Genomic DNA, 22,297 nt, shown 5'->3' with positions numbered 1-22,297 from the left:
ACTTGAACCACTCGTGTACACTGTCCTTATATGCGAAGAGCCATAATAATTTTTTGCTCTACCTTGCGAAACAAATTAACGTAGAAGACAAACAAGACTTAATAAAATATACTCTGAATTTAAAAACAGTCTATAATTGGATAACACAAGAACATTAGGCATCATTGCAAAGCAGCCTTTGATATTTATTTAACGATTTAAACTCCCGTCTCAAATAAATGGCCCAGGCCAGATGGTAATCGTGTTCATTACTACCTCATTAGCTCTAGCCCGAGGACTCGCTTATGTCATTTCACCTATCAAATGCCTTTGTTTTTAAACTAATTAGAGTTTACCGGAGTCCCGCTCTGTTCATGCTAACAAACCTCATTAAGCATTCTTTAACTTAATAATTGTTACACGTGTATCATTTTCTGGTTTCTTTTACGTTTACCTTAACAATATAACAATTGTTTTTATAATGAGGTAGAGAATCTAGTAAGTCTAGTAACTTTTTATTATAAAATGAAATATTATATTATGTATGGGTTTTATATAGAAAACTTACCTTTCAAATGACATTGATGAAGCTAATTATTCGTAATTTTTACAGAATGATATAAGATGACGGTTGAATGTTATGCACGACCTTCATTAGTGTCCGCCATTCAAATATAATGTACAAAAATAAAGTGGCTAATTCTAAATCTGAAATGAGACGAATTCAAACGAAAGATGTAGTATCGGAATTAAAATGTATATTTTGTGAATATTGTGAAAGATAAAATGTATAACTTCAATATTTAAAAAAATATTATAATGGAATTTCGGATTAATATTTACCTAATAGTAAGATCTTGCAGTTCATTGCAGTGTAGCATTCTTTGCAGTGTAGCAATTATTTGTATTAAATATTGTTAATTATTTTTTGTTAATAATGATGAAATAAATAGCTGGTGAATTAATTTTATTTAAAAATAAGGATATGATTGAATGATTTGTTGTGATTCCACTATCAATGTATGACTCAAAAAAAAAATATATAAAAAAAAACATTCGTTATTACAAATATTTAAGTCAGAATATCTTATTTCATAGTTAACATATAGAAGTAGGTATGTATTTTTTAAACTTTGATTGGAAGAATAAATAATGCTTACTCACCAAATATAAGAAAAATGTTAGCGTTACCATTATTTTTTATATATCTATTTTAAAATACTTAGTCAGAAACAACAAACTAACATACCTACGTACATAGTACATACATAGACTGATAAACACATCACATCCTCCTTTGCGAACAGTCGGTTAACAAAGAACTAATTACTTTATCGCCAACTCCTAAGATTGTCAACAACGTCAGTTACATAAATAAACATTTTCACAGCATCTATATTAACTAATAATAATAATATAGAATGTCTAAGCTATATAATAATATCAATTAAGTTAAAGAAAACTTTTCATAGAATTAGTTAAAATTTATAGTAATAAATATTGATTTTACAATATTAATCTTATACTATAGAAAATAAGAACTATTCCAATTGCAATAGATCCCGATCTGTGTACCAATGCCATGACAGGCAGATGCCAGGTGGCCCCTAAAATGTTCTTGTGACCCGATTATATACGTCACCCCAATTAAAATGTGTTACAATAATAATTTATTTTGATGTTAGTTTATGCGAATCAAAAATGATATTAAATAACTGACTCGTTGAGTCATAATTTATAGTTGCTGAAATTTATTTTTAAAAATGTTTTTTACGTAAAAAAATGTTCAAAAAAAAAAAAATTATGACAGAAGTACTTAGTAGTACAGTAGTTTTGTGTTACACGGGATCGTGGGCTCCGTACGCTCGTTTGCCTTGTCTTTTCCCATACGAATCATATCCGTTAAATATAAAAAAATCCAGGACAGGTTATTATCAAAAAAGAGAGTTAAAATTAAACTCTTAACAAGTGAACAAATACTCTGTTACTTTGGAGAGGAAAGCAAATAACAAAACTAGAAATCATTATGAAGCATTATAGTACGATAATAAAGCTAAATTGATTAGCGGTGGTCGACTCTCGCGCAGGTAGGCCACATTCCATCCCCTCAAACGCAGACGGGAATGTTTGTCATATTTAGGGTTACCATGCTCAATAAAAACATTTTATAGATATTTAATAATTAGGGATTTTTTAATATAACCTGGTTATTTATTATATTATTTGGGATTTGATTTGGATTTGTGGATTGGATAACATGAGATTGAAATGTATTTTTCCTACTTTTAATATGTCAAAAATTTAAAGTGAGATGGTAGCCCTACATAATATATACGAAGTGAGGCTCTTAATAAAAAATATTCTATAGAAGGGACAAAAGATGACGTGATACAAAAAATGTCACAGAAATGAATTAAAGTGGAATTTTTTGCTTTGTGTATTGTTTGCCTAGTCATGATAGTTAGATTTATTACTTTACTATCATTGAATGAAAGTAGTTAAATATAAATATTATTACGAATATTCCCAATTATCTAAATCTAATCTTAATTTATCTGTAAAAAGCTGTTTCTGAGATTTGCGTGAACAAATGCACAGACAAACAAAACAAAAATTTTCAAAAGCATTGCTTTGGATTCTGATACATTAATAAATGCTCTCAATAATTAAAATTCTCATATATACCCAATGTACAGATACCAATGTGTTACATTTTTATTATACATATAGAGAGAAGTATGTAGTAAAGATTATTCCTTCGCGATGATATCGTGATGACGATAATATCTTTCGGGCATCAATCAGTGTGCATGGTTATGAACTACGTGAAAATGAGCGTAAAATTAATATCAGGTCAAGGATGTCATTAAAGTAACATTTGGCGTCCAAACTACAAACTATGTTTATATAATTATCTCTAAAACAAATTCAGTGCGTTGCTGGAAAAATGTGTATTCTATTTAGGAATATATCTCTCCTTAACCTAGGCCTATGAGATAAATTATCTTGACGAGAAATTAGAGATAATCATGAAATTTTGGCTCAAATTTAAATATAAAATCATTACATCAGTAGTTAAGGAGCTATTGCAAAGTTCTATATTATAAATATTTCTTATGTTCTGTTAAGTTTATTACGATTTATAATATATAGTGTAATGTTTTTTTTTATTTTGGAATTTGTTTAAACCCAATTAATTCCAATAAAAATACTTCTCGTGGAATTGTTTTTTTATATTTATAGGCAATTGTATGTCCGTGATTCTTTTAAATATATTTCTACTGAATATCACAAACATATAACCTTACAAACGTATAATATTTGTACTATATAAACTGTAATAACCATTTTTTATCTAAAAAGAAAAAAATAGAACCTTAATAGGATCTGTTTGTTGAACCTCTTTCTATCTGTCAAAACCATTTTTTTTTAAATTGCGTGAAGGTATTATGCTGAAATAATATCCAAGTCTACAGTCCCACAAAACACAGAAAAAAATTCTCGAGGCATTGCTAGTTGAGTGGCGAAACTCAACGCCGCGCTTTATCTCCTTACCAGAGCGAAGAATTGCAAATATTAATTATTTTAATTCCCCGAGTGGGAAGCAAATCCACAACCGTCGCATTTACAGTGCCCGTGCTCCACGACGGCCTCAAGTCATAAGTAATAATATAATACAAAAATAATTAATATTGTCTTTCACTTATATTTTATTAACCGACTTCTGTAAGAAAAGAAGGTTATCATATAACAAAGAGCTGAGCGAGCGGGAAGTGGTGAGGGAAGTAAGCGGGCTTCGCTTCAGAATATTAATATATTTTAAAAATATTTTTTTATTGTATTTATAATAAAATAATATTCGGTTTTTATATCTTCATCAAATACGCAGAAAAAAATATTGTAATGTATATAGCGTCCTTGTTTTGTTACATAATCTATTTTATAGTGTTGTGAAAATTTTAGTATATGAGCAGTGGCGTGGGTGCGTGTGTGGTAGGTATACCTACGACTCATAAATTTATTACTGCTGGCAATAAAAATACAACTAACACATTTCCTTCTCTTTGATTTGACCTGTTTACACAGATCAAAGGGGCAGAAAATAAATTTTACTAAATCTAGCATCACATTAAATAACTTGCTAATAATATACCTAAATACTTCTTAATATGACATAGACGCTTTAACAACAGAATTTACAAGTAACGTGCTAATAAAAATTTAAATGAAGACCAGTGAGTGGGACACGTGGCACCTGGCGTAGTTAGCGGAGTGGCTTCCCTCGCGTGAAGGCATCTCAGCTTCAATGAATGAATGCCGATTGGACTTCCATTCAACCAGTTTAGTCTCGCACTGATAACCGCCTGCTTACTTTGAATCTTATCTACTACGAGTAACACGGAACGAAACTGTTGAGAATCGACAACCGCCGCAACATCGGGTGCAGGCCCTACAAAAAGTGCGTATCTCGTCTTTGAAGATTTTTTCTTTCTCTCACACTTTTTTGTCACTTTTTATGAATGAAATCGTGTTGAAGATAATTATTGAATTTCGACAATTCGATACGAACATCGAAGAAGCGGAAGCCAATCAATGAGCGACCGCGTACAGTTAAATTCCAAAGTCAAGGAGGTAATTTTATGGTTTTTAAGAAATATTTTTTTAAACATTTTAAGAAACAAATAGGCATAAAATATAATACATTATAATTAAATTACAGTTTTGTTTGGTTCGTGCGCTAGTTATTATAGTTTAGACAATATTATTAAAGCTGCGTCCGACGAAGGTAGTAATTTACATCGTGACTCTCACCGCGGGCCTAGCATGTGATAGCGTAATTGGTTCCCAATGCTGTAATTTGAATTGTCATATTAAATTTTCTACAACAAACAAGAGCACTGCAGTCGTCGGACGGGTATTAGAGCGGTATTATAAAACGAATCAGTGGTAATAACGCAGGGGATCTAATTAAATTGCCGCCGATAATAATGGCACTCGGGCTCCCCTCACAGACCCCTCGACATTTATTATTCCTGCAACATTTCCCCGGAACTCTGTGCTTCAGTTTATTCAACATGTAAATGGAATGAATTATAGATCTAAGATACGTTCCTGGTCGACTCATATTCTGTAGTTTAAACATTTTATACGTTAATAAGTAAATGCTTTTGTAATTAAATTATGAAGCTATTAGCGAATGTGTAAACAAAGGCGTATTTTAATCGTCACAATTAAAAGTATAAGTGGATACAAATGACCGCATTAGCTTAATGCTCTATAAGTTATTTAATGTCTTTGAGAGCCATCGTCGCGTTCTGTCGTGCGGCGCACCGCACTGTCGAATTGCAATCCACGGTAATTCAGACACACACCTTCGTATTGTTATATCTCTATTTCATTTCATTGCTCGCTCGGGACTACATCTGCTGCCCCCCACTCCCTCCTGTGCCCCGCGCGCCCTCACCCCCCACGTCCATTAGTGTTTTGTGAATGATTTAAAAGCTCTTTCGGATAACTACTCTGTAAGTGAGTAATTTAAGACTTGCTTCCCATTTTATCAGTGCTCCCTAATTTTGAGTGCGCATTAAAACATTACAAGCGAATATTACTTGCGTTCAGATGGTTGATGAACAATTTTTTTCGTAGTGCCTTAATTTTTTTAATTTGTTAGGGAGACTCATTATACCTTCCTGATAAACCCTTCATTTTTTACGCAGCTTCAACAGAGTATAGAAATATGTGTATAATAAGGAAATCTTTTTTATATTACTGACTGATATTTTTAAAAAAATACTAGCGATTGTAATTAATATTGATTGTTTGTCTGTAATGTTTATTAATACTGAGAATATCTGAATTAATGCAAACGAAATTACAGTTATAATGTTGCCCTTATCGAATTTTATTCCTTATCACTTTATATTTGAAATATATAAATCTCTTATCTTTAACTTCAAAATTATTGAAAGAAAATGTTGAAGTTACTAAAGAGTTATTAGTTAAATATTATTTAGGTATTTATTATCAACTCACAATATATACCATACAACAAAAATCAGTACCAAATGAAGTAGATGTACAGTACAGGAACAACCGCACACCGAAAGCAGTAATTCATTTCGGTGGCCCAACATACAAGAACGGAAGAAAATCCGTCATCTCCCATTCGTAAATAACGGGCGTCGGTACATGCAAATGAGCGTTATGGTAATTCATTGGGATGGGGCGGTAATGATAAGATAAAACAGGGATGTTCAAATTTAAAACCCATTTTAGTGGTTATGCTCTATTCACATTGTTTTTACATTTCTTTTGTTTTGTAGAATAAAAAGAGAAATGATCATTATAAGAAATACCATATTATGATTGTTTACGGAAAAGAGTGGAGAGTTTATTTTTAATAATAAAAATTAACAATATGCATCATATTAGGAGTTATTCTCCTATGATAGTGTCAAGGACCACCCCAGCTAATTCTATATTATAAATAAAAAAATATATAGCAGTATTATTATTTAGTCTTTTTTTTTCTCATATTACACAAGGCTTGATTTATTTACAGGATAAAAACGTTTATACAATACATTCTATTTAAATATTAATTATTGACAAACAAGCGGACCACAGTTTCATAACCTCTGAGATAAGGCATTGTTGCAGCCGGAGATACGCTTCGTAGCCTGCGCTCGCTTGCTCATCGCAACGGTAGAAGAGAAACATTTATTTTAAAAAAAGACTAAATATTATTATTCAATGTCCTATCCGTTGCTATTTATTTGTAACTTTGTAAGTTGAATGTAATTAATAAATTATACTTTATTAAAATAATGTTAAAGATATTTTTGTTTTTTTGCTTCAAGATGTATCCTGCGTATAGCAAGGTACGCACAGCGGAGCTAGGAACCTAGTGTTAAGATATTCCGTTCCCATTAAAACACTTCCGTTCCCCACTATTCGTCGAATTCTGGAAGCATTGCGTGTTAAGTGGCTGAACTCAGCGTCGTATTTTGCTTCGTTACCAGAGCAACGAAATTAAAGTTTTAAATATTTCATTAGCCTCGCATTTTTAATAATATATTTAACAATATTTTATATTTTTATTAAGTGTTTGTATAAATTCAATCCTTTCTCTTTGGATACACCGCAAGGGAAAGGCATAAAGCTAAAAAAGTAATAAAACAAATCTATCACAAAAAAGTTCTAATAGTTTAAATAAAGGTAAATGGTTTAGAATTGTTTCGCATGCAATTCTAAGTATTGATAATTATATTTTTATAGGTAAATGATAGGTGTCGTCAAACATTAATGTCTCGATAGAGTAGGGTAAATTGGTAGATAAAAATAATTTATCTATTTTTGTGTTGTTAACGACCGACACAGCGGGATCCTTCAGCCCCTACTTCCCTGCAGACTCAGAGTCGCCGTAATTATTTTTATTTCAAATTAAATTATTGTTCAAATGTAGTTATGTTTACAAATAAATACATGTATAAAATAATTATACAAAAGACTGAGAAAGATATGAAATGTACTATAACAATATATGTAAAAAACAAAAAAAAAATTGTCGGTAGGTGTCTCACCCAACCCCTCTAGTATAAGCTCTAGATATAAGTACAGTTTAAATTGTCCCAAAATTAAGTACGCCACATTAAAAGAACTTTCATAAAATAAAAAAGGCACGGGCAACTATGCGCCCGTGGATATAGTTTTTAAAATAAAATAAAAAAAATATCTAAGAAATTTACGATTTGGGGTATCATGCTTATGGCCAATTTTTTTTAAATGGTTTTAGTGCTAATATGTCATTTTTTGTTCAGCTAAGTTATATACACTTTATACATTTTTAACAATAACTTTGTAAAACTACTATTTTCTGCGAATTAATTTTATCTACCATAATACAAATATTCTTTTATTGAAAACCCTTTAACGGGAATATTAACTAGCCCAGGCTTTCTGACTAATGGATTTGATAGATGCCATTAACTGCAGAGGCATAGCCGCCTAGGATTTGTACGAATCCCTCAGACAGATTTAGTTAGCCATAGTATGTGATAAATCAAAGTATAAATAAACAATAGAGAAATAATTTTGAAGAAATAATTATTATGAAATTAAAGAAATAACTATTTACTTATAATATATCATATATAGTGGTATTAATTATAACACAAAAACACACAATTATTCAACAGCTTAATATTTATATAAAATTATAGTGTAAAATTATGTGTGTGTTTAGATCCATAAACAAATGAAGACATTAGTGACATTTTTTTATTACATCTCACAAAAAATCAATTATAATAATAACTTAACAAGAAAAAGATAACTAATCCTAATAGAGCACCCCAAGTGTCTTAAAAAGATGCGTAATTGATTGGATATACGCGAGCTCATTTGGCTGATTGTACTGAGCACGAATTGCGTATTTAACGTATGGGAAGGACCCTTTTGAACCGCTGCCAATTTAGGCCACCCTCCAGCCAGCACCAGGGTGAGTGAACTGTTTATGTTAAATTTGTTTTGAAGGTTTTAATATACATAATTGTTTATTTTTATTAAAAATAATTGAATGAGGCGATCAAATTGTTAATAAAGTAAATTAATTTCTGTTCAATTAAAAATAAATATTTGATAAATTTAATAAAAATTTACATCGTTTCGCCATTTTTATGAACGTCAACGGAAAAATACTAAGATTGAAAAGTAAAGAAACATCGTAAATCGCAGTGTATAATGGGTCATTTGCCATATTATCAGCGTGCAAATATCCCGCCCTGAGGAGATTAGATAAACTGCAGAAGACGGCTTCGAAATACGTGGGAAATAGATGTTTGAAATGAATTGCATCGACATTTGTTCGTGAATAAAACATGTAGGTAATTGAAAACATTAGTAGGTATATTAATTACATTAAAATAAAAAATATATTTATTTACTTTACAGTTCATATTGCATATATAGCAGGTTAGGCAGAGAGAATGTAATGTCCAAGATGGTCTGATCTCTACATTACGTAATCCGAAATCAAGACAAAGCATGTTGAATAGCATAACTCTATCTCGATAGAGGGGAAATTAAAACAGTTCGCTCCCCTGAGTGGGTATCGAACCCATAACCACTGTGTTTAGAGTCTTTCAAAGATTCAACTAAAGTCTACAATCAGACACTGCCCCAATACACCATGATGGCCTTAAATGACAATAAATTAAGATTAAGTAGAAAATAATGAAAATAATCTTTACAGAAAATTACAATGTCTAATTTCTAGTCAGATATAATGCATTAGTATTTATCCACGCACCCGTCCACTAAGTGTACGAAGCCAGAAAATTTTAATTAGATGTCTTAACAGCTTCCTCACATTCTATGCAACATAAACTCTGTCTTGACGTTATAAATGCTTTGTCCATAAAAAAAGCACGTAACGTGAATAATGAGTACGTACGTACTATTTCGGTGTATTTTTGCTCGTCGTTTTTCATGCTGTATTTTTAAAGTGTTCCTACTTAAAGTGAATGTGCTTTTACTGTTATTTTTTTATATAACTATTTATAATATTATGACAAGTAATTTTATTTAATGAACGCTATCTTCAAAAACATTAAATTTTAAATAATTAAATGTTTTTGAACTTAGCGTTCAGTTGTTTCAAATTCATAATAATTGTATATTATATAACTCACTTCTTGGGACCCCTAGAAATATTTTTCTTATTTATTTTAATTTCAATATATTAAAATGACCCATTATTATATTTATTATAGGATTTTAATAACAGAATTGAAGAGGATGCACCATGACATAAGAATTCATTCGCATTTTAAAAGTACCTACGAATATGGCATAAAAAATCGATTTGTAAAAATATGAATTTATGAATGAAAGCCTATAATACCTCTACTTAATATTTAATTCACGCTTTTATATATTCTATGCGTCCACAAAAGAATACAATCAAGTTTGATATTTGAATATTCTTAAATTTACTTAAGTGTACATATTTCTGTCAATAGAATTTGGTTATCGTCAGTCGTCACTCAACTAACAGATGGCCCATTGTATACAGGTCTACCGTAGATAAATTGTTTGCACTTAAATAAAATCATAAAATAATGAGTTATTAAATTATAAAATAATGATTATAATTATTACCTAGTAATGTAAGCTGTATAAATACTTATAAAACGTTTTAATTAAAAAAAAAAGATTAAATAACTCTATAAATAAAACCAAATGTTTGTATGTTTAATGACCTAGTTTATTAACATTATCCAAAAGTACATAAATAATAATAATATCAAAATTGAATGACGTTAGCGTTCTATAAATAGGCATTGTAATTGAGATGATCACAAAATTAATAACCGCGTGATTCAGCTTTTAAACAAATTAAATTATATCGCCCACTACATTGAAAACAATAAAAGCTAGTATAATGTTAAAAGTCGTAATTAATATAAGACAATGCGAACCGAGAACCAAAGCAAGTCGGCTCATCAATCAGGCATCTTCTTCCTCCCTCGTTCCACATAATTAATCATGGATTATAATTAAAATTCTTGATGACATGGCGCGATCACCACAAAATAAGAAGAGAAAATTGGTTCAAGTTTTGAACATTTATAAAGAGTTAACTATAATAATCGAAGGCATCGAAGTGTAAAATTTTAACAACGCATTCGAATATAACTTACAAGTTAAAACTTTTAAAGAGCAGCGATGTTGTAATATCATTTTTGCTAGATATTTACAAAAAATGGTAAAACGTTTATTGGCTGGTGGTGTCAAATTTTGCATAAATTCATTACCAGCTCATAGTAATGAGTTCGAAGATAACGTTGGATTTGAGGCGCCTCGCAGGCGTCTGCCATAGTGTAATTACCTAGTGACTCAGCACGGCTTTGTTCACTGCATAGGATCCGCGAACAAACTTGTTTTAATTAATTTCGTGTCTCGAACAAGCCTTCAAGCTGATTGTTATCTACTTAGTTGCTGTTAGCGATCCGGACGCCCCGATAATGAAGCTACATATTGTTTAAAATTTTGCTTGCTATTTCGATAAAGTTTAAAGGTTAAAATTAATTACATGTTATGAGCAACGAAAAAATATTCAGAGACATTTTAATTTTAAATTTCGCCGTTTCATCCAATACCGACACACACTAAAATCTATCAACACTTATAAAATAAATTATTCTTGTTAAGTTAGACATAAGACATTTGTAATGTCTAGATGGACTGGTGACCCTACACTATTTTCATACGAGGTAGAATTTATAATCTTAGCGTGTTTGTAACGCGCGTTGCTATGGTCACGGGTGAAATATGGACTCTTTCTTGCCACGTTATATAGCCGTTATTAGCTAACGATAGCCGTTCATTTGAACTTCTTACCGCTTTAAATAGAAAAATTAACATTTTATTTGTTTTTTTTTTTATTGAATATAATCTGATATTCAAAATATAGTAAAATGGATGTTTTCGGTTTTATTTTTGTATTTAGTTTGTGCCTTATTTAAATTAGGTAAAGTCAGCATCTAAATCAGAAGAAAGGTTTTAAGGCAGAATAAGGGTCGGTTCTTTGTAAAATCACAGAATATTCCAATAAATCATGATAATCATAATAGCCCAGGGTTATCTCTGCACTTCAATCTCTCTATATAAGTTACGAAAAAAGTCAAACAAATTATTATACTTTTTTACAAAACTAATACGTTTTTTAGAATTATTTTTCTTTCCTAAGTGTGGATTAAAATTTTTAATAATTGCAATAATCAAATAGAATGACTAGCATTTTCTGAGTGGCACATGGAAATTAAGGACAACCGGATCTTACATTTCTTCGTTATAATTATTTTAAAATTAATGATATTTTCTCTATTTTTGCCATTTTCATTGTGTGAAAATCGAACCCACACCCCGTCGCGCGCTTGTTCCCCTGAACCACAACTGGCCTCAATTATATTATTCTGATAAATATTATAAAATAATATCAATTGCAAACATTAGATAACCCAATATAATATTAACATCATATATAAAAAACGTGACTATTAAAAAAAGGAACCATAAACTTTAAGCTTTAACAAGAAAAACATCTTAACAAATTTTACAGTTTATACTGCAATCTATGTACATATATCTTTTATAAAAAAAAAAGTGTTAAAATGATTTCTTATATAAGAAGTGAATGACCAACTTATAAATAAGAACACAGCTTAAATCGTTTGGATGAATTCTATGAAGAGATCTAAAGAACAAACATTATACTAGTTGCAATGAAATGAACCATTCCAAAATAAACATTTGTTTTAGATTTAGAGCCATAATAAAATATATATAATATTATTTTTAAAAAGCTAATACTGGTACACACATGCATTATTCCGTTTTCTCCAGTAAAGATCTACAGCAAGAGGTGCGTTTCCGCCAAAAGGATACGTAGTTTTGTTGTTAGTATAACCTGTAATCGGAACCGGTTTCCACAACTTACGGGCTTGAGGGTATGCGCGATATCAAAGCAGGTGTGTGAGCCCACTGACTCAATGAGAATTCCTATTCAACTTAAAATAGTTTACCTTAGATTTACTATCGGCATAAATATAATATAACAGCACTTTGCACTAGCCATACCTATATTATAATGTTGAAGACAAGAAGACACCGAAGTTTAGATATAAGCAATGATTCTTGGATTTGCTTCCATGTAGTACAAATATTCTAAGAACAAGTTGGGGTGGCGTGTTTATAACGCGTGTTTAATAATTTAGCAGCGCCGGCGCGCGGTCCCTTACCGGCCCGGTACTGAATAATGGATGCAACAATAATAGACCGTATATATTCAATACTGCTAATGTATATTGCCAGCTATTATGTTGACAATATTATATTTATATTATTAATAGCGGTACTCTATAATTATTTCATGAATAATATGTAATTTAAACATTTTTATTCTTATGTAATTTTTGCTACTTTTTGTGCTATTTTAATTGTCTTTTTCTGTATTTTATATAATTTCATAATGAAAATGAGTAGCAAATCCAATATACATAAAAAAATAACTAATTGATTTTTAATCACGTAATTAATTAGTCGAAATCTTAACATTTAACTAGATATATGATATATTCGCATGAGGGTGCAGCAGAATGCATTTAATTCGTTAATAAATCAGGCTGCGGGGGTGGTGCGGGTTCATTAGGCAGATCGCCTGGGGCCTTCCGGGGAGCGCTGCCCACTCCATCTGTCCTTCTATTACTTGATGCATTTAATTCGGCGAGAGCTATACATGATAGGGTATACGCTAATTTAATTCGCTTGTTAAATTTAGATCCTGTAAAATGGAAGCAAGGAAGTTTCCATGCAAACATATCGATGTTTACTTGATGGGAATTTATAGCTCTTTTCTTTAATATTAATATTTTTTTGTAATATCGTTATTTAATATTAAAGTCATACATAAAGATATATTCTAGAAACAATAAATCTGGCGCAGGAGCACAAACATATTGTGGATTCGATTCCTATTCGAGGATATTAAATATTTAATATTATTTTTTCGCTCTGATGTCGAAGAACACACGGCGTTGAGTTCCGCCACTCAAGTTGGGAGCGAAGAGTCGTAACTCTAATCTCTCTTTGCCTACCCTACTACATGCGGGATACAGCGTGAAACTAAAAGAAAAAACAATAAATCACCCGTTTTCGCAGTCAATCTGGAACGCTCTCATAATCTTTTAATAGTAGTCTCGATAAAATCTTACCTGAAATAAGTTATTAATTGGCTCTCATAACTCAACCTTATCGCTGGCATAAATTAAGATAGATATTCGCGCGCGGGCGCCTCGTCCACGCACGTAGTGAAACTTTTAATTGCATTGAGCTCTATCACTGTTGTCAACACTGCGAGTTATAAGAGCTTGAGTTCTTATACTCTTTTTAATATATAATATCATATTACTTATTAAAAAAACTTTTTATATATTCCAATTATACTTTGCTGCAGTAAGTAGAAATAAAAAAAAAACATACAATAGTATGTCACCGTACCGTGTCACGTAAATATAAAACAATAGAGGCCAGGACCGGACGAGAGACTCGTTAATTTAGATGATTGTACAATTATCTAAATATAAGCGGAGCGAGACGCCCATGCGGGGGGCAGGGTGTACTTCAACCCGAAAAGGAGGGAGGGGAGCGGGCACTCGTTTTTAATTAAACCGGCGATGAAATGAAGTGGTCCGTGTAATATTGCTTAGACATATTTTAAAAATTAATTTTCAACCCGGCTCTTTTAGCAACCATTTCAACGGCTAAATGGCGTAGGTTTGGACAATATCTTTTTTTTGCGCTAAAATCAAGTAATCGCTAAAATTAAAGTTTCAAATTGGCTTAAGATGATGAAGGGTTGTGAGACTCAGCCCTCTTTCACCTCTATTTGTTTTTCGTTGAAGCTTTAATTAAAAGGAGGTTTATTTAGAACATAATTGATGTTCAAAGTAAATAAATCTTTAATGGTTTAATTATCTTTTTGTAATTAAGTCTCACCTGAAAGTGAAATAATTAATATCGTTCCCGCCAATTCAAAGTGATAGCTGATTTATTGATAACGGGCTGTTGCTAGTGGTAAAAAAAGGTATAGCGGTATGAATAAAAACATTTCTTGAGTTTAAAAGAATTCTATTAATATCTGTATTCATGCATTACTATCAACCAACAAACATATACAGGTACACAGAATCCTATCTAAAGAAGTTGTTAGTTACAAATAATAGTTTTTAAGGAAAAAATGTTAAATACTCGTCTAAATAAAATACTGTAAGCGTAGGTAAACCTTATGCTAGTTGATGTAATAATGCTTTGTTGAATTTCTAAGTAAAGGTCTCCTTGAACAATCAGCAGCTGCACGTGGTATTTGTTCAGCAACATGCTTATAGAAGGATCTTCTTCGAAGTTAAAAACCATATTGTGAATTATGTTTATATTGTTTAAATACAATGTTCCGCCTTCGAAATGATATATAGGTATGAGCATGAGGTAAAAGTTTGTTTACAAACAATTTACATTGTTGTCATGGCAAAGAAAGTTTTAATTTGCAGATAAAAAACTAAATAATTATTCAAATTAGTTACCTAAAGGCTTTGTCCAAAGGTAAGTATCGCGCGTCCAGGCTTGGGGCCTCTATAGAACCGTCAAACTCCGTAGTGGCACGATGCACCAAACAAAAAACTTAACAATAACAAAATTAAAAAAAAACACTAAACGTATTAACTCAATTAACTACACCGCCGAATGCAGTCTCGTATCCTTCAAGTACGACAGGACAAAAGACTTGAAGCACAAAAACCTTCTCGTAAAACTTTAGAACAAAAACTGAACAGAGAACTTCGAAAAAAGTAGATACGTTCGTGGGGATCGACGACACTTCCCCAGACGGCGTTCCGGTCGCGACTGAGCCACGCGGTCGGTCGAGGGGGCGCGGGGAGGGGCGCGGCGCGGCGGCGGGCGCTCCCCCCGCACCGCCGCGGTATTATTTGATTAATTCGCCTCCCCTTGTATACTCGGCAAGTCGTCATTACGACAATGAACGTTAACTTTTTAAATTTGAGTGAGAGGGCCGCAACCTTCACCTACTGTTTAATTATTTAATTAAATTAATTAAAAATCGAGCTCCACCAACAAAGATTAAGTCTTAGTAAACAAAGCTGAAGGACTCGTTCTCGTTCTTGGTTAATTACAGCGTCGCAGTATAAAAAAAATTGAAATAATGAGTAATACCGACCAAGGAACGTTAGTCTCGCTAATTGGAGTGCATTTGCATACTGAAGTAAAATAAGTCAGAATGAGTTATTTTGATGAAGCTGAATGCCTGTTAACGTCGAGCTAATAAGGTGGCTGGCCTACGGTTTTGCATACGTAGGTGCAAAGTGTGTGAAGCCCCTCTACTCTAACATTCACCGATCATTTTGCTCTATAATAGATAAGTTATAACTAATATGTTATAAATTAAATATAAATAAAAAATAATAGTTTTTTAGATTGAGGCCAGTCGTGGCGCAGGGGCACAAGCTTGTGACTGTACAGGTTGTGGGTTCCATTCCCATCAGTCTATTATGATTTAATAGTAATAATAATTCACTTCAATTCTACTGCATTAATCGATTAGGAATTACAACACTATGTTGATAATTATTACATTTTATAAAACCTTTAACAAATTAATATAAACAATAAAACTATAAAAAACATATCCATATCCATACATCGTTGTATGGACTGTAGGTTGATAAAATAATTCATAGAGAAATAACTAATTGCTAATACGTGTAGAGACTGTAATGATTATTATACTCGTTTAATATGAATGTAAAGTTTTGGTAAAAATTTAATAGTTTGGTGGTATCATATAATAAAAGTTAGTTAGGGTCGGTCGCTCAGGTGGCGCGGGCGCAGGTGGATTTTTTGTGAACTTTTTATTCATAATCAACGTATTTCGATAAGCTGCCGCATTTCTTGTCTACTTTTTGAAAAATAATTAAAATTAAATCTTATTAAATCTTCACGCTGTATCCCGCATACAGCAGGGTAGGCAGAGGGAACCTAGTGTCTAGACACTCCGTTTCCCATTTTTCGCCTAATTATTCGAGGCACTTCCGGCGGAACTCAGGCTATTTATAATAAAAAATATATTTTGGCTTTATATCGTTTTCATATCTAGCTTAAAAACAAACTAAAATATATTATATGAAATGAAATTATATTCAAAACCACTACCAAAAAAATAAAATGAATAAAAAACGCGAAGTGGACACAGTTGGTTTAATAATCTTTATTTAAGGCCAATGGATATTACTAGTCATAAGCATTTTGCTTATAATTTAATTGGTTACTAAAACATTGAAAAGTAAAATTTTATATTAAAAAAATTGAATATTTTACAAGTAATATTTCGTTTAAAAAAATATTAACAAATATTATATTTATCAAGTAACTTTGTGCTAGGTTTAATATAATAATTACATTTTTTCTATATGTACGTAATATGCAATATTATTTATTTATTTAATTTATTTTTTTTTTAATTTCACGCTATCCGTACATAGCACGGTAGGCAGAGGGAACCTAATAGACACTCGTTTCGGGTTCTGTTCGAATTCTGGAGGTATTGCGTGTTAAGACACTTTGCCTCGACGAAGAAATGAAAATATTAAATATGTCCTCAAGTGGCGATCGAACTCACTGCCTGTCGCGTCGACAATCCCACGCCTGTGCCCCTGCGCCAGGACTGGGCGCTAAATTAATTCTGTAATACTCTATAAGTCAATAGTTTAGTGGCTCCACCAGAACCTTAGAGGAACTATTAGAGTTTATCATTGTACACTCGAGATTTCTCGAGATAAAAATGTTAGAAAACAACACACGTTTATTTCTTTTTCTCTAATTTACGCCTGATAGCTGTGTATGGACACAATTATACAACGATCACTTCTCTTAATTTACATTATATTATGGCGCTGACTTTCGAATCCAAGCTTTACGACCTTCAGAACAGAGTTCCATACCGTATCAATCGATTAAGGGAATAGATTAGTGACAGGTGAATGCCAGTATTATTAATATTATATACATTTTAATTGGATACGTGGATGATAAGTTATTAGAGGCGGTTAGGAAATTTTAATAGGTATAAGTGGGCACGGCTGATGTTATTAGATTTGTTTTGGACGTCGCCCGCTCGCTGCTGTGAGTAATGACTTTTGTTACACTTTTTTCTTTCTTAAAAAAAAAAACGACGTTGCATTTCATTAAAGTCACTTAGATATTAATTATGTTACATTGGAGAAGTGACCGTTTTATTTATGAGGTTAACTTTTGTATGTCATGTTGTATGTCATCTTCGTACATATTTAATTTATGCATTATTAGTTATGGTAAATTATGTTTACGACGATTTAATAAATATAACTGGGTAACTGGTAATGGGTACAAACCTAATTCAAAATCTCCATTAATTTATTTATTTCTAAATATTTATTTGTTTATGTTGAAATCAGACAATACTTAGCATATGAAGTGGAGAACGCTGTCTCAAAGAGATACTCAGGACGAGAGCAAGTCACAATAAAAAGGTTTGATTGCGTCAACCAGTTAAAAAGCAAACCGTAGCGCCGATTATCAAGAATTAACATTTAGTACAGTTAACGTTTAGCAGAAACAAGAGTACAATTAAGGCGGCAGCACACTGCACGCTGTAAGGGCGGGCACCCAGCTCGCCCGACACAATGCGCCAAATCACGACCGCCCGGACCCCGGACCCCGGTACGCAAATGAAGAATATTGTCGGACTCTGTGAATGCTCCTTAATGATGCACCAGAAGCGCCGTGTGCCAGGCTGCAGCCAGCGTCACCCACACTACATTTGTGCGATTGTTAACTTGTTAATTTGGCATTATTGTACCGTTTGTCGAAATCTTAAACGGCATAAGGGTTTGGTTCGCTATTTTCTATTAGTGTATGTAGATAGTTCTGACGTGCCTTAGGTGGTGACTTAACCTAATTTATGATGTACTTATTCAAATTATTTCACTTATGAACTTCGTTCGAACATCTTTTGGTTAACTCGTCTATACGTTCTTTAAAGTCTCGGCAGAAGTTCTAGGTTCAGAAGGTACATTTAGATGTAGATATTATTAAAGAAGTTCAATATTTATCTACTAAATTTCAGTGTTCTTATAATATTAAAGTAATAATTTAAAATATTACAAAACGCTTGTATATATCAAAAGGAAACTTTCTCATACATCAAAACATTGAACGGTTGATAATAAAAATTTAAAATAAGTGAGTCGTCAAGCTATATTTATCTAAGTCCGCAGTAAGATTTACGATGGACATTTGACCCGAGAGTGCAAATTGCTTTACAAAGGAAACTATGACGCGTCGTGACGGTTTGACACGGCGCGGCGGGCCACACATTGACCCTGTGACCGAATGTCACCAGCTGTCACGCTGTTCCGTCCACCATTAAAAATATGCATATTTGTAACAATTAGTATGATTTTTTTTCTAATATATTTTTTGGGTTTCAGCTTTACGTTGTATTCCGCATATAACTAGGTAGACAGAGGAAACCTAGTGATAAGACACTCTGTTCCCACTCTAAGCCGAATTTTCGTGTTGAGTGGAGGAACTCAACTAACCAGAGTGAAGAAATAAAAATACTAATAAATAATAATTTATATTCTCAAGTGAAACCAGAAAAACCCCCAAAATGTCGCGTTTACAGTCAAACATTTGTGCTACTGCGCCACACAGCCTCACCTAATATTTAAAAGTAAATTTCTAAATTAGATTCATCGAAATAATAGACGCTCGTTTCTGTCAGAACCTCGTTAGAGTTAGAAAATTATAGTAGGTAACGATTACAATAGAAGGTTTGCATTGTGGCATTTGAAAGGAACCTTACTTTTACGAAACCGAAGGCAGGTAAGTAAAACCTTTTTACTAACTCAGATTAGAGCACGCTTAAAGAGCGCTGCAAGAATGACGAAATTGGCGAGAGACAGGGCCAACCGGCTCAGCGGCGCGACGTCATCGAACGAGCGCGCATTACGTTCGATTGTAGGGCCAAGCGCGGCCTAATTGCCAGCATTGTGTCGGCATGCAGATGTGAATGGGCTTTGATTTGGTCCCGGGGACGCGGGGCCCGGGGACGGGGGACGGGGGACCGGGGACGGGGGACAAATCGCTCGTTACGGCTGCAGGTAAACTTTCATTGAGCGTCGGAAGGCGTCGGACGTGAGAGGCGGCCGACAAAATGCCCTCGTTATTCGCCGCCGAATCACCCGCTCATTGTGTTCGGGGAATCGGTAGACGCGGTCGCCGAATCACGAAAAAGACTTTAATGAGGCGTGAGAACGCTCCAAATGAACGATTGTGCAGGGCTCGCTTTAATGAAGGATTCATATTAAAGTGGCCTTGGTACCGGCAAACTTTCACTAAATAATCAGCTTCGTTCTCCACGTGATTTAACCTTTGGAAACTTTAGATGGATTAATGCAATTAAATGTCTTATTCCTTATTTGATGTTGCTGCAAAACAGCTTATAATAATGTAACGTGAATGTTTTATCACGTATCATTGTAGATCACCTTGTGCGTTCTTTTCCTGTAACACTCGTTTAATATTATTTCCTAAAATAGTTGAGATATATTATTAATAAGTTAGTCGAGTTTCAATGATTATATGTTATCAATATTGACTGTAACGGATACTCTGTTAGTTCATTGAACCACCTGTTGTTTTACATGGTATGGGAGAAAAACTGAATGTTGGGAGACCGGGCGATGTCCCCCCCCCGTTTTCGGCACAATTCTACACCGCTCCAATTAAAAGCTGACTGGTAATAGTTTATTGTAGTTGTATTAGATTCATCTGTGCAGCGTAATTTATGTTGAATTAAATTGTTATTTTTAGTATATTAACAAGGAGTGTTAATAATAGAAAAATACATAAAATGTCTCACTTATTACTTAGACTTGTTTTGGTTCTGTTAACGTAAAATCTTATATTTATGCAAGCGGCTATTCTAAAATGACCATACATTATAAATAATTACTAAGGGACTTTTAAAAGAGTACTTATTAGTAAAAAAAGAAGTTGATGACAACGATATCCCGTCCAACACTACGTGGGCACTGTACGTAGGTCTCGCCACCTGCGAGGGTGCCCGCGGCACAACGGCTAGCGGCCGTGCATATTGCCGACATATGCTTGCAAATAAAAAATGGGAGAGTGTTTTTCATTATATATAATTTAGTTAATGGCAAAGTAGTATTTGATTGGTTTTTATAATTAAATATTTTGTTTAATTTGGATTTTAAAGTTTTTATAATGTGTATTGAAACAACGTTTCTCGTAGTAGATTTAAGGACTATGAAAAATATATTATATCTACATATGTTAAGCTCTAAGTAACTTTAAGTTAGCATTAATTTTTGAATATTATTCTGAGTACAATAAAAATAATTACAGACAAGGTAAGCATTGTATGAAATATAAAAAAAATGTGATTACATTCCTTAACTTGTTACGTCATCCTATAATGAGGAAAAATGATCCATCCTATATCTTATAAAACAAAGTCGCTTTTCGTGTCTGTCTGAACTTTCTAACTCTTCTTCTTCTAAACTACCCAACGGATTTTTATGCGGTTTTCACCATTAGGTCGAGTATTTTTCAGGGAAGGTTTATATATAGTTTATTATTTGTACATTCTTATGTAAATTAACATAAATACGATAAATGTGTCTAAAGTCCTACCCGTTGAGACACTTTCGCGCATGCGCTGCTTTAATGGTAAGTACTACATGAAAAAAATGTACTGGAGTATTGTTCCTCTTAATAAGATCTACAAAAAAGTCCGCGAGAGCATATTTTTATCTTTTAAGGATAACGTGTAGTGATCATATTTCTGTCTAAAAATAGTAATTTCAATATATTTTTTATTGTGAGGGATATTTCTCCATAATGGTATTAATCCTTATCCTTTAAAATACTTTATTAATTTTCTACGTTAAACGAAGATAAAATTTGCTTTTTAAACTATTTCGAAATTGCGAGTAGTTTTAGAGAAAAACGCATTTAATTATTGACACATCACGCCGTTCACACATCAACTGTATCGAGTCAAGTTTCACTTATCCCTTACTCTCAGCATATAAATAAGTATATTAGTTACGTTGGCCATTTAATGTAGATCAAAACTGTCTTTTCTGTTTTTCATTTTAATAAGTACTTTAGAAGTTGTTACAATATCAAAAAATCCTTGCTGCGAAACGCGCCTCGCGACGTTATGCTTATACAAGCGAGTCCGCCGCGCCCGCCTGCCTTACACGCATCGGTGGTTCAGTGGTAGAATGCTCGCCTGCCACGCGGGCAGCCCGAGTTCAATTCCCGGCCGATGCATTCTATTTAATTTTCGTCACAGGCAGCCACGTAGTGCTTGCTTTTCATCAGGGACAGAATGCATTAACCACAAGCTCGAAAAAAAAAACCCGCCTGCCTTTATAGCAACGAAGATTTAGATGCGTTTGCACGTATTGGATAATTCGAGTTGAATGTATTATTTAATGTCATTTAACTATCTAAAAATAGTAATTTAAATATATTTTAATAAGTACTTGAAAAGATTAGTATCACAGATATAAAATTACGGTACCTACTAAAAAATCCTTGCTGTGTAAAACAATTGGAAAATCCTTATTGAAACTACGAAAATGCGGGTTGCATTAGGGTTTATTTAGTT

At 32.8% G+C, this 22,297-nt stretch overlaps 1 protein-coding gene across 2 annotated transcripts in view; it reads right to left on the bottom strand.

Moving 5' to 3' along the window:
• Positions 1 to 22,297, bottom strand: part of LOC146541595 (LIM domain transcription factor LMO4) — a 121,295-nt gene that overhangs the window by 55,472 nt on the left and 43,526 nt on the right. Inside the window, exon 1 of one of the 2 annotated variants that reach the window (XM_085189492.1) lies at positions 15,123 to 15,453. The exons of the other annotated variant lie outside the window; for it this stretch is intronic. The gene's annotated coding sequence lies outside the window, so the exon portion shown is untranslated. Of the gene's footprint in view, positions 1 to 15,122; positions 15,454 to 22,297 lie in introns of those variants that run through there. 2 annotated transcript variants of the gene reach the window in all.

Source organism: Heliconius melpomene, chromosome 1 (genome assembly GCF_056956725.1).
Source record: "Heliconius melpomene rosina isolate 202511_hmr_F chromosome 1, ASM5695672v1, whole genome shotgun sequence".
In the NCBI taxonomy this organism is placed as follows: Eukaryota; Metazoa; Arthropoda; class Insecta; order Lepidoptera; family Nymphalidae; genus Heliconius; species Heliconius melpomene.
The sequence above is the reverse complement of the archived record's forward strand: the minus strand, read 5'-3'. Positions and strand labels throughout refer to the sequence as shown.